This window comes from Ambystoma mexicanum, chromosome 6p (assembly GCF_040938575.1).
Source record: "Ambystoma mexicanum isolate Mex_15411 chromosome 6p, UKY_AmexF1_1, whole genome shotgun sequence".
Classification (NCBI taxonomy): domain Eukaryota; kingdom Metazoa; phylum Chordata; class Amphibia; order Caudata; family Ambystomatidae; genus Ambystoma; species Ambystoma mexicanum.
The window spans coordinates 200,436,895-200,450,427 of NC_090935.1; the positions used below are offsets into that span (position 1 = coordinate 200,436,895).

The 13,533-nt window shown below is 47.8% G+C and overlaps 1 long non-coding RNA gene across 1 annotated transcript in view; it reads right to left on the reverse strand.

Annotated features, from left to right (window-relative positions):
• The window catches only part of LOC138510896 (uncharacterized), a 401,583-nt gene extending 393,203 nt beyond the window's left edge, over nucleotides 1–8,380 (reverse strand). Inside the window, exons 1-2 of the long non-coding RNA XR_011280449.1 lie at nucleotides 8,138–8,380; nucleotides 1,530–1,659 (exon numbers count right to left, since the gene is read on the reverse strand). This is a non-coding gene — a long non-coding RNA (uncharacterized lncRNA). The remainder of the gene's footprint in view (nucleotides 1–1,529; nucleotides 1,660–8,137) is intronic.
• Nucleotides 8,381–13,533: the final 5,153 nt, after the last annotated feature.

Consider the following 13,533-nt stretch of genomic DNA (forward strand, 5'->3'; position numbering starts at 1 on the left):
AGTCAGACATAACATGTCTGGTTTATCTTCTTTGGCAGCTGGTATGACTCTGCTAGGGCTATATCCCATCACTGTCACCATGAGGTCTGACATATTCTATGCAATGACATTCTGTGCCCATTTACTGTTGTGCTGCTGGCACCCAATTGATATGGCTACTTCCTCAAACAACATGGCCTGGGTTTGTCTCAACTGCTCTCTACCTCAGGTGTGACCCACGTACCTTGGACATCTCCGCAGGCTGCTGGGTACATTTAACAATAGGAATGCTATGTGACATGGTATGATCATGGCACCATGAGGACATGGGGGTCAGGCCATAACAGGTTTTTACATTCCTGTTTTCTGCCACTTTTGCTGATAGCAAAGCTCTTCTGGGCCGATCTCTGCTGGCTGCCACTTTTGAAGATTGGGATTATGTGCCTGATAACCCTCAGTATCCCTTTGTTGCCGAGCTGCCGGCTTTCTCATATGCATCTGCCTCCCTTCCTCAGCTCTGGACGCTATTTTGATTGAATCAGGATCCTATGATCTAATCCTCACACTAAAACATTTGACTACAGAGTGGACTCTCCTATGTGGCTCGGTGGATGTCTTGGCAAAGGATAAAGCATCTTTGCTGAGATCTCCCTCACCCTGCTGCTGGCATGTTCCTATGGCAAGTTGCTGTGTGCACTGCACTACTAGGATCTGATGTAAGGACTGCCCTATCCAGTTTCTTATATCACCTCCTTCTCAACTCAAACATGCACACTACATCTCAGACTGAAGCCTTCTAATTACCTCTCTATCCCCTTTCACCACATCATTCTCTCACTGCTTCTCCTGTTGCTGTATCCTCTCCTTCTCTGGTCCCTATCTCCCAACTCTCTGATGCATGCATCTGACCTGATAATGTTCTGCCTATGATACCTCCCTCATGTGTGCCTTCATGCTCTCGGCACTGGGACCTTAGCCTCTCTCCCATTCCTCTCACTCCTGCGCTTGCATTTCATGGATTTTTTTACAAACCCTCCTTCATGCCACCTGTCCCTTTCCTTCTTCGGTCTGCCCGAGGGATGTCATTTCACCAAAATGCCAGAGGTAGTGGAAGTGACATCACAATGCCACACCCCCAAGAGTGACATCACAGTAAGTGGTCATGTGAGCTCGCCCCGTGTGACATCACAGGAAGTGATGTCATTTGACCACACCCCCACGTGACATCACAGGAAGTGGCATCATAAACATTATCCCTCAGTACACTAAGAAACATATGGTTACGACATCACTGTATTGTGACATTTCATACAAGAATCGATCATATATAGTAGCAGTGTGTCAAGGCACATGTTGCCATGGGAAGTGTATGAACCCAAATCCCCTCTTTATGTGGATCTGCCCTGTTATTTCAACTGGACTGCAGAGCAAAATCACATTCTGGGGGGACAGGCATGGATATAAGGATATGGGAAAGCAAGGATAAAAGGGGAAAGGGAGAATATTTCTAGTCGATGGCATCAACAGTTTTCAATGATTTTGGCACTTACCCCATTTTCTTCTGATTCGACAAGGTACCTTCAGTGTTGTGTTGTACTGTTTGCATTTTTTCATGGACTTCATTACTCCTGTACAATTCATCCAGGCGTCTCAGATATTCATCTCCTTAAGAACCTAGAGCTAAGTTTAAAATGGGTTTGATTAGTGCATTGGCAAATACTGCTACCTGATCATCTTCCTCTATTTCTTCAAAGTGCTTGCATCATTTTTACATCTCGAATGGTAGGTAAACTATAAGTCCCAGAATGCAAGATAATTTCAACCTGAAAAATCTATTTAAGCCCTCTGTACTTTCAGTGATTTAAGACATGTAATAAAAGAAGTTGTGTAATAAACAAACAGATATGCAGATTCTTTGCAACAAACCTGCAGCTCGTTGTTAATCAAGATGTTGAAAACTTTTCATTAGTGACATAAAGCGACTTTATTTTTTTGCATCTCAAGATAGTCTTTAAATGGATGATTTGTGTTGCTCACTAGTTTAACTATCACAGATTTGCAAGGTAACTGGTGCGTTGCAAGCTCTTTCAGTTGGAAACTGGAAACGTTCCATCATGCATATGAAAGGCGCCTCTGACTGCCATAAAAGAAATGTGTTTGCAATTGCAAATGCAACCTGACTTCCTGAGCACCTTCACGACCTGCTGCATCACCAAAGCAGAGCATTCTCACAGCCAGGAATGGAAATGAATGCGTCTCCTTGAAATCACGTTCAGTGTTTTCTTTAATAAACATAATACAAACGGAGCGAGTGCGCACGTATGCATAATCTGCACACCTCCATTTATTCTGACAAACTGCTGTACACTATTTCAAAGGTGTTGTTGGGCTGTTTGACAGTAATATGTGTACTCTCATTTAATCTGCCTAATGATATAAAAATGAAATATGCAATATATCATCAAGACAACTATATCTAGGTTCTGCGCCGGACACTAGAGTATGCATGTGTCTCTGTCTATGTCAAGAGGCTGTGACTTGGGAAACTGGCAGCACAATCAATGCAAAAGGAAAATACTTCCCATGTGAATGCACAGTCTGAGCCAATTCTATATTTGCTCGGGAGAAGGAGGAAGCGTTAGGGACCCATTTCTTGAGCAAACTATTGCACACTAATGATTTATTATATCGCACTTTCGAGTCTGCACTGCAGATTTCATCTTCTGAATTCCGACATGAATATGAACTGTAACAAAGCTGTTAAAAGATTTTCTGAGCCATTTCTTGGTGGACAGCAGCTTGTCGGCGTGTTGCAGAGAGTGAGCGGGATTGATGTAAATCTGCCTCCAGCACATTACTGGTACCGCCTAGCCACGCGCGAGGAGACGTGTCATGGGAGCGGGGACGAGAGAAAGGTGAGAGTGCAAAGCTGGAGGACTGAACCTGTGTAGTGTCTGAGAAGGCCCCATCAGGTGCCAGTGAATGAAGCCACATCTCAACAAAACCTGTGTGTACGATCCGTGACCATGTTATTCCTGTGTTAACCTTGGCACAGCACCATGTAATTGGTGATCCCCCACCAACGTTTCTACAGTCCCCCGAAGAGCCTTCAATGCTTTGGGCTCGGTGGCAAGCCCAATTTCAAACCTATTTGGAAGATATTGCATAAAAACATACCTTTCTTTTTGTTCTTACGCCGTCGCCTGCGACTGCATCCGATTCCGAATAAAGAGTCTAGGGCAGCAGTGGCACTAATATCGGAAGTGGCCAAGGCCGATCGTTGAAGCCAGGTTACCAATACCCGCCTCTCAGAGGAGGGCAGGGTCGGACTGGGACAAGAAATAGGCCCGGACACCCAAACAAAAGTGGCCCACCCCTCGCCTCAAAAAAGTGGCCTTCAAACCATCATCAGTGAATCGCGTCAATTCCCGACTTTACAGAGAATCCTACTTATGGAGGGCTAATGTGTTTGTTGCATGTTATGTTTTGTGTAAATGCTCGAGAAAGTGATAACATTCCTTTTGTTCTTTTTTTTTTTAAAAAACATCATCACATAGCTAAATACTTATTTTACAGAACCAGACTCAAAGCATGCCTACTCGTTGCCACCAGTAATGAAAATAGAGTTGCAGTCAAATGATGACATCAGAAAGTACCTTGCCAGTTGTATTTATGCTCAAATATTACATTACAATACAAGTCATAAAATAACATAACTTTGCATACAGTTCTGTGACAGGGTCCACAGCTCCGAGGCACAGGAGTGGCATGAACCAACCACCCCCACTGCAGTTTTGGGACCTGCAAGTCAATGTTTATACCGGGCTCTGCAACCCCAGCAGGGAAGGAGGGTTAAGGTGACGATGGTTTGATAGGAAGGGGGGACGTAGGGAAACCAGAATGAGGTTTAGGGAGAGGTTATGGATAGGTTGGGGATGTTAGGGGAAGGTTTGGACCACTGCGCACGCTTCCAGCGAGCTGTTACACAGCACTCATACTAAAAAACATATGTCCCTGCTTCTGACTCTACACACACACACAATATCACTATCGCAGTATACAAAGGCACAACAGCATAATAAACACACATGAGGTAGTGCAGCACTTAGCCTAGGTCAGTTGTCGCCCAGTGTTGTCTGCTGCAATTTTGTTGTGCCACGATGTGTCGTAGTAGCTGTTCTTTCTAGGGAGGATAGCTCAGGGGCAACGTGCTCGCCTTGGAAACAAGACGACACGGAGCAACACAGGTTCGATCCCCGGGTCCGTGCTTAGAAACCTCTGGGCATTAAGCATGTTATAAATAACCTATCATATCATATATCAAATGCGGCAAGAGAAAGAGTCCTACAATTAGTGCACATATCAAACACTGCCACATGTGGCTGTTCACATGCATGTACACATGCAGGAGATTTAGCGAGGCTGCACGTAGCAACTAAACATGTAAACATGCACAGTAGGGGCCGCATGTGACTCTGGTAAGTGGTAATGTGTTAGTTAGGGCATTTGCCAGGCACTGCTATCATGTGCCCATGTCGCACCATTTTGCAGCTGCTACCATCAATGGCCAGTGAATACCACTACAACAGGACCTTTCCCATACCTACACAAAAGCCCAAACTGTTGGCATTACCAATGCTTGTTTAAGAAAGCTCCCATCCCTCTGCAGTGTGATCATTGCTCCACAGCACTGTCGTGCCTAAATGAAGGGCTGGGGCGGATGGTAGAGTATAAGGGCTTTTTTTGTTTTCTGGCATAATTATATGATATGATATGGCATTTATAAGGCACCTATACACAAGTGTTTCAAGGCACGACGAAGCAAGCGAGGGGAAACAGAGGGAAGACAGAGACAACGATCTTACTAGGCCAGGTGACATTGAGATTGTGCAAGTGCAGGGGCAGGGGAAAGGGGAAAAGTGCTGGGGACAAGGGGGAGGGGTCAGTGCAATACATGAGATCAACAGTAAAATATAGAATAAATAGAAGCCATAGGTGAAAGGTGCGACCAGCTGGTGGCAAGTGCAAGGGTAAGTGCAGACATCAGGTGTCAGGTGCAGGTAGTGGACTGTAATCAAATGGCCAGAGATTTCCTGCAGAAATAGGAGGTTGTGTAGGCAGAGGTTGAAGACTGAAGTAAATGGCAAAAGGAAGTAAGTATGCAGGGAAAAACAATATTGTTACCCAGTAAGTTTGTTGCAGCACTTTAAGTTTTAGCAAAGGGGCAAGGAGTTGGAAAATTGAAGGTTTGAAGGCTCTGGTTAATATGCTTAAGGCGATTATTTCCTTTGTTTGGTGTTGTATGTGGCCAGAAGAAAAGATTGTTTGTGCAAAGCTAGAAAACAAGTGCTAACAAAGACAACAGTTTTGGCTTCAGTATAATAAACATGTTTTCTTTGTTGCTACTGTAGGTATGGAGATCATATGTCCAAACACCCCTGTGACATGCCTAGTGTTGAAATCCCATGTCTTACTTAGCATCACTTTTGCCAGGATATGTTAACATACAGCCTACACTTTCAAATGAGAGTAACATTTTTGGAAAAATAGATTACACAGCAGCAATAGATGCTTTTGTGGCAGCAACATCAAGCTTGCGGATATGTTTTTACCATAAACCTCATCACTCACTAATGTGCAATTTGCTGAGTGCACGATTGCGGCCAAGGACCACACACCTGTAATCACAGTTTTCACAGCTTTTGAAATCTTGCAAAACCTCAAGGACCCACTCTTTAATCAAACAAATACAGCACTCACCTCTAAGTGGAACAACAACCGTCACAATAGTGATATGTTGCAGTGGCCGAGGGCCACTTCAGTCCAATCTTACAACACAGTGGCATTTTTGTCCTTCAGACACAGCAGAGAGAGCGAGCAAAGAGATGCCTCGAAGAAGCCTTCCCAGTGGTGCATAAACTTTAGCAGGAGGAGGCTTCATATGCGGGACCACCAGCCCACCTCCAAACACATGCTCTCAGTCACCGCAACCTCAACCCCCTCCTTAGCCAGGAGCTCAGCTGCCCTTTCCTATTGAGCAGCAAACATACCTCCAGCTGCCACCCCATCGAAGTACATGAGGGCACATCACAAATCCCAACTCCGTTTTCATCTCAAGCCTCTGCCACCTGCCGCAAGCAGCACTGATGCAGGTTGGCCATTATTATCACACTGCAGGATCAGAGTAGGGGAGTATCATGTTGAGGTACTTAACATGGGGCCTTGTTTTTCCCCACACCCTTGCCTCCATGTTTGTGCACATTCACAGACTCACCCATTCAGAAGCGCACTCACACAATCCGATGGACATAAAATTCACACACGTATTGTGTCACATGTGCAGACACAAGTCTTGGGTCTGACGCATGTATCCTGGAGGAAGTGTGTGGGTGATATCAACTCGCTCACAGCCAAGGCCAGGATGGTGGTGACCAGAGGCAGCTTCTGCCTGCAGCATTAATTGACCACATCCCAGCAAGTTGTACAGGTCCAAACACGGTCTCACTTGCAGAGAGCTGTAGTTAGGCCAGCTCTTGGGTGAGAGCCGGCCAAACATGTGCTCACTCCAGAGAACCATGTGTAACCTGCAGGCCACAGGGACGCTGCCCAGCAGCACAACAACCACGAGCCACCAGGGGACACCCCCGCTCCCATATCGGGCAACTACGTTCCTGGCACTCAGCTTCAGCTGCAGAGATAGCTCAGTGGGTTAATGGACCGGTTACCTGGGTCTGGGTTCAAGCTGCAGGTCGTGTGGTCAATAAGATAGCTCACTGGGCAATGCGTCTGCTGCAGAGATCTGGGCATAAAGCCACAGGTTTCAGTTGCAACAGGGCAAACTGAGCTTTTCATCTGTGCAGGTGGATAAAAGGAGTGCCAAATATGTGATATAGTGACACCCATCATTTACAGCCCAGGGGAATGGTAAGCATGCAGGAAATGGGCTAGATAAATCTATTGCCATTCATGAACAGAAGCCAGGGCGTGCGTTCAAGGCATAGATTGGAAGCAAGAGGAATATGCATGCACACATCCGAGACAAGACTCACGGCAGAAGGGACCGTGCACACAGGAGACATGAAGGCACGGAAAGCACCCACCCACATCAGAAGCAATGCACAATGGCTGCTGCATACAGACAAGGAACATGGCGAAACCAAACCCACAGAAGGAAGAACGACGACAACACAGGACACCAGAGAGTACTCGGACTTCAATCTAGTAGCGACATGCAGCACTATCAAGGCAGCAGTGAAATATTGCACATTTCAAAGCGGAGACGTCAACCCGAAATCAGGGGCTTATGAATTCCAACAACCCTATGGAACTAACTCTTTAGGATAATAATGAAGAAAGGCGGTGTCTGTCCTGCCAATATTCAAACCAGACTGAAGAAGGCAGGCCTCTCTGCAGCAGGCACTTTAACCCACTGAGCTATCTGGCCGAGAGAGCCTCCTGTTTGCTGCAGCAGATCAATACCCAATGGTCGTCATTGGGAGCTAAGCTTGTAGTTTCAGCTGCGAGAGCAAATGGGATACTAATGGGAAGTGAACTGTGCATAAAAAGTGCTTGGACAAATAGCCTATTCAAATCAATCCCCTGGCGTTCTGCAAGCTGCGCGCTGTGAACACAGAGAATATACGTCTATCCAATGGAGAAGAAAGCAACAAGAAGTACCTTTGGAATATCTAGCACACACGTGCAGCGCATTCTACACCATGCAAAATGGTATTAATTTGGCCGATGACGAGTTACCTCATATCACTATTGTGACGGTTGTTTTTGCTCTTAGGAACAAGGTCACATAAGGTCATCCATTTCAATCATTTAACTGTGCACAATGCACAAAAGGTAAACCCACTGATGCGTAATGTCAAATTGCCCACAATGGCGAGCATGCGCCATGATGGGAAAGTGTGCATAGAGGCTAGAGGCAATTCAGCTTGTATTGGCAGTCTAGCCCAGTCTCTTGAACATTTTCTCACCCCTCGCTCAGTGCTTTTGGAAATAACAAAAATAGAATTCATGCTTGTAGAAATAGAAGCTGGCCTAAAGTGCAATTTCAACATATTTACAAAGCTAATTTGTGGGGCTCACAGGGTTCAGCCCGTAACACATGCATGGAAAGTTGGAAACATTAAGTAGTAAAGCTTCTTACCTGCCTAGAGGTGCATCTTGTGACTGAAAGTGGAAATGAAGGAGACGGTACACTTTTTTTCTCCTTCACTTTACTCAGGATCGGCCAATGATTAGGAACTTAGCAAGGCCCGGGTAGGCTTTGCATTATTACTTACACTCAGACGGTTGCCAGCCCCCACCCACCTGGTTGACCCCAGGCAGGAGCCAGAGGAGAGCAATTTAGTTAATAAAAAGTACGAGCACACAGCTCAGCTCACACATCCGTGCCAGCCACAGGCGGGCAGCCCCACCCCCACCATTTGTTTTCGTTCTACTTTGACACTCTGTAAGAGAGTGCGTGAGGCCAGGACTGCATTCTGGCTGGCGGTGCCGCGTCGCCGGCAGATCATGGGCCTGTGCAAGCGAAAGGGCCCACTTCACAAGCGAAAGGGCCCAATGGTGTTTTGCCATTAGAAAATGCTTCTGTGAATTAGGACCTGTGTCTGCCACTCTGCTACTCTGTGCCAGTGCTTTGCTTATCATGCAGCATTCATCAAAGGAAAATTTTCTTTGAGGAATGCTACATGCAAAAACCGGCCCCAGGGGTGGCTCATAAAACCGGCCTGACCAGAATCCAAGGTCATTTCTGTTCAGCCACGGTAGGGCCAATCCAACCCTGGAGGAGGGCTCAAGAGCTCCAGAGAGTTAATTTATAAATAATGGTGGTTGAGGCTGGCCTGGCTGGGCGCTAACTATCTCTCGATTTCACACGTGTGTCAGGTCAGGGAGGGACTCTGCAATATTGTAGCAGTCTGGGCCTGGGCAAACCCCGCCTCCAGTCCCAGGCTCGTCTCTAACTGCAACAGAAGCCAGCCCTATGCCACCCTTGCGCCCACATTGCAAAGTCATCTTGCAGAGTAGCTCCCCCTCCCCCACCGTTCCAACAAGGTAACGGTTGTTCAGCTGAGTCTGACACTCGACCGGGCCGGAGAGAGAGACACATAATGCATCTTCTCTCCAGCCCGGCACCAGATGGGGCTCAGCCCTGAATGAATTCTCCTGATGGAGGCCTGGGGGCGGGCCCCAGAGCCCCCACGTACTCAGCACCCCTGAGTGACAGCCCCCAAAATCAGAAAGGTGCGAGGCTGGTGTCGGTGTGAGTTCTGCCTGGATGAGCACGGCCCTGCAGGCCGCAGCAGGCAGGCACACTGACCTGTGACCAGCAGCACGCCACACGACAAGGAGACGAGGACCCACCCAGCAGAGCACACTACCCACTCCCGCGCTGTTCTGCTCTCACTCCTACCTTCTTTCAGAGCTAGCGCACGAGGGATGAAAACCAGCAGTGATGCACACGAGTCACATGTGCTGCTGCTGTGCGCAAGGCGAGGTGAGGCAAAGTGGAGGAACCCACACGCGGCACCGTGCTTTCTGTGGTGGCCACGCCCCTTCAGAGGTCGCAAGAGATTGGCAGAGGTCGCAAGCCAATCGGCAGAGGTCGCTCTTGCGACCTCTGGCGACCCCTAAGTGACATCCCTGGTCTGCCCCCTTTCTCTCCCTCACACATCTCACACTCCCTTCTACTGCAATGTCTCTTCCCGCTAATTTGGTCCCTCACTCCCTCACTCCCTCAGAGATGCTCCATGGCTTTTATTGTTGTGTCTGTTAGTGGCACTTACTGTCCTAATATGTCCCTGCCACCGTTTTCTTGATCTTGTTCTAACATTCCTGCTCCTTGACCTAATGTACCTTGCTTTGTGTCTCTCTAAGCCATTTTTCAATGAGTTTTTCACCTTAATGCAGGTCATTGTGCTGAATTTTATTTTATTTATTGGAAAAGGTGCCCATACAACAAGTGGTGTTTCAAGTGTCCACAAGACAAAAAGGGGTGGGGGGGTAAAGATACTGTAACAGTCCTACTAGACCTTGTTAAATTCGATTGTGCAAGTGCAAAACAAGAAGAGCGAGGGAAGGGGAAGGGAGGAAATGCAGGTCTGAGCAATAAGTGCTAAGGGGCGAGCGAAAGATGAAGGGTAAGTACAGGTGTTATGGGGAGGTCAAAGGGCAAGTGCCATGGAGAGCAGGTAAGCACAGAGAAATAAATAGAGGGAAATGGATGTGGAAGGACTGGGCTGAAGGGGTCTTGGGGCCCTGTAGAGGGAACCAGAAAGCCAGTCATAGAGGAGAGGAAGGAGTAAGCAGGGAGGAGGGGGAGAGAAGGAGGAGGAGAAAAGGAAGGTCATGCAAAGTTTCCAGAAACTTAAGGAGATTCAGCTGCAGTCTGAGAGGGCCAGGAAGACCATTACAGAGGGAGGCTCCTGCAGAGGAAAGATGTCTACCCACAACTCTTTGCTTAAAGAAGCAAAGGGTTCACAAGAAGTTAGAGCTAGCAGACTGATGGGCTCTAGCAGGCAGGTATTTAGGGAGGACGAGAGAAGGATGTAGCAGGGTCCCAGGCCCCAGGAAGCCTTGTGTATGATGGAGAGGGTCTTGAATTTAATCCCAGCAGCAACCAGGAGCCAGTGGAGAGGAATTTTCCGACTTGGTTGATGGGGAAGAAGGGAGGATGAAGAGAGATTAAGGAAGAGGCTGTTGCAGTAGTCAAGCCTAGAAAGGACCAGGGATCTGGAATCGTTGGGTTTCTTGGGGAAGGTGAGGAAAGGGAGAATACCTCTGAGGAGGTGCAGTTGGTAGTGGGTTTTCTTGGCAAGGTCTGTAATGTGAGGAGAGAAGGCGAGCGTGGAATCAAATATGACCCCAAGGTTTTTTGTGATGATAAGGGGAGGGGTTCCACAGAGGGCGGCCAGGAGGAGGGAGGTAAGGTGGGAGCTAGGTTTCGAATGGAGAGGATCTATGTATTACTGGCATTAAGGCAGAGATAATTGGCTGTGCACCATGACCGAATGGCAGTCAGACAGTCAGGGATTAGAGGGGCGGATGGGGTGGAAGGAGAGGGAAGCTTGAAAGAGAACTGCATGTCGTCTACATAAAATTGGTAGTGAGGAGAGAAAGTGGAGATCACATGGGCCAAATGGGCAAGGTAGATATTGAACAGCCACGGCGAAAGGATTGAACCTTGTGGGACGCGCAGAGTGTGATAGGGGAGGGAAAAGTGCCCAGTTGGATCTGGGAGGTTTTGTTGGAGAGGAAGGAGGTCAATCAGTCCAGAGCCAAACCCGTGATGCCAAGGGTGTCACAGAGCCTATTTATCAGGGTGGCATGGTTGTCTGTGTCAAAAGCGGAAGAAAGATTAAGGACGATGAGAACGGAAGGAGAATTACAGTCAAGATTAGAGAGCAGGTCATCACAGGTGTTCAGTAGAGCAGTGTCCATGCCTCTGGCAGCTCTGAAGCCAGACTGATGGTCATGGAGACAGCCGACAGAGTCGGAATGTTGAGTCATTTGGGAGATGGCAAGCTTCTCGAGGATTTTGCCCAGGAACAGGGAGATGGAGATAGGGTGATAGTTGGCAATGCAGGAAGGGTCAGAAGAGGACTATTTATAGGAGGGGATGCACAGGGGGGCACTTGAGGGGTTGAGTGCATGATCCAGTGGCAAAGGAGTGGTTACAGGAATATACGAAGGAAGGCGCAATTGAAATAATGGTGTCCTTGATCATTCTAGAGGAACAGGGGAGCACCTGTTTGGAGGAGACTTTAATGGAGATATCTCATTTGGTGCTATGGGAGTGAAGGAGTTGAGAGGTGGGGAGGGAAGAGGGGAACCATGATAGCAGGGGAGGAAGGAGGGATGGGGTAGAGGAGAGTGAAAACAGAATGTCCTGGGTTTTGGAAAGGAAGAGGGAGACCAGAGAGATACAGAGATTCAGGGAAAGCACATGAGATGTGTAGACTGCAGAAAGATTTGCGAGTCCCTTGTACATTTTGAATAGATTGATAGAGTTTCATAAAGATTTTGGTGATGCAGCTTGGATGTGAGCCCTCTTCTGAGAGAAAATTGAGAATCTGTAAAGGCTTTGGAGCAGGCAATAGGCCATTTTGTCAGAGGATGCATCTGAGGCCCATCACTTCCCCTCAGCCACTTTCAACTTGTATTTCAGAGATGCTAGGTAAGAGTCATACCAAGTGTTACGCTTGGAGGCAGGTTACATTCAGATCCTAATGACAGAGGCAAGGATGTCCAGGGTGTTGGTGATAGAAATGTGAAGATTAGCAAGGACCGAGTCACCAAGGGTATCCGTGGCAGGTGAAGGTGGTATCAAAGGCACCAACCTTGCTTGATTGGTCAAGTTACAGAGAAGGAGACAGTCTGTGCCCACAAAGGCATAGTAGGGGGACCTAAAGATCCAGATGAGAAGACAGGAGGAAGTGGTCAGACCAGGAGGGAGGAGTGGGGTGAAGGCTGGGGATAGGCATGTCAGAGGAGATGATAGCATCTAAGCTATGTCTGGCAGAATCTGTCGGACCTGAGGGATGGATAGTGAGAGAAAGAACGTTGCAAAGGCTGAGAAAGCAACTTGTGGCCACCTCAGATGAGTCCAGGTGAATATTGAAGTCACCAAGGAGAAGTTTGGAAGTAGAGGTGAGGTCTGACCACTCAGAGAGGAAGAGGGCGAAAGGGATGGTGAGATGCTGAGCCTGCAGACGAGGAATTCAAGGAGGATTTGGACTTGGTGGGAATGATAGTGGCAGGGATCCAGTCAGGGAAGATCAAGGCCACTTCGCCTTCGGACCGGTTAGGCTGGGGCTGGGAGAGGATTTTGTAGTCACCAGGAAGGAGTGTGTCAAAAGCAGTGAAGCACATACCAGTGAGGGCAAGAAAGTCATGGTCAAAGTCTTTAAGGAGGAGACAGATATCAGAAGCATGTTTGACAGCAGAGCGAGACTTGAGGGTTGCAAGGTGGACCTGATTACCATATTTGAAGGACTTCTGAGGGGGCACAGGGATGTGGTATGCCAATCGGTGGTGGATTAGGGGAAGAAGGGGTGGCCGTTGGAGGAGTGGCAGGTGTAGGGATGCAGTTGATGAGAGAAGGAAGATGCCTGTCAAGTAGGAGACATTGGGCTGAGAGACCTGGGTCATGACAGTCCCATTGAGATAGACATTAATGATGCACCCAGAGAATGAGAAACCGGCCAAGAGTACTTCCCATCTGGTACCTCCATTAATGGGAGAAGAGGAGAAGGGAGAGAGGACACAAACCAAAAGTGGAGTCCATAGGTCAGGTGAGGGAGCGACATAGAGGATGTCTGTAATAGTCTGCCTGGAAGAGGCTTTGACATAGGTATCAGCGATGGGCAGGCCTCGGTTAGAAACCAGGAGATTCCTTTTGAACTTTTTCCTTTCAAACTATGAGGGGGAGGTATAGGTGATAGAGTAACAGTTGGTGTAAATACAAGATATGGCGAGAGCCATGGATGGAGAAGGAGGGCAGAGAGATGGAAGGAGAGTGGGGTGTGAGAGAGGAGAGCAGCG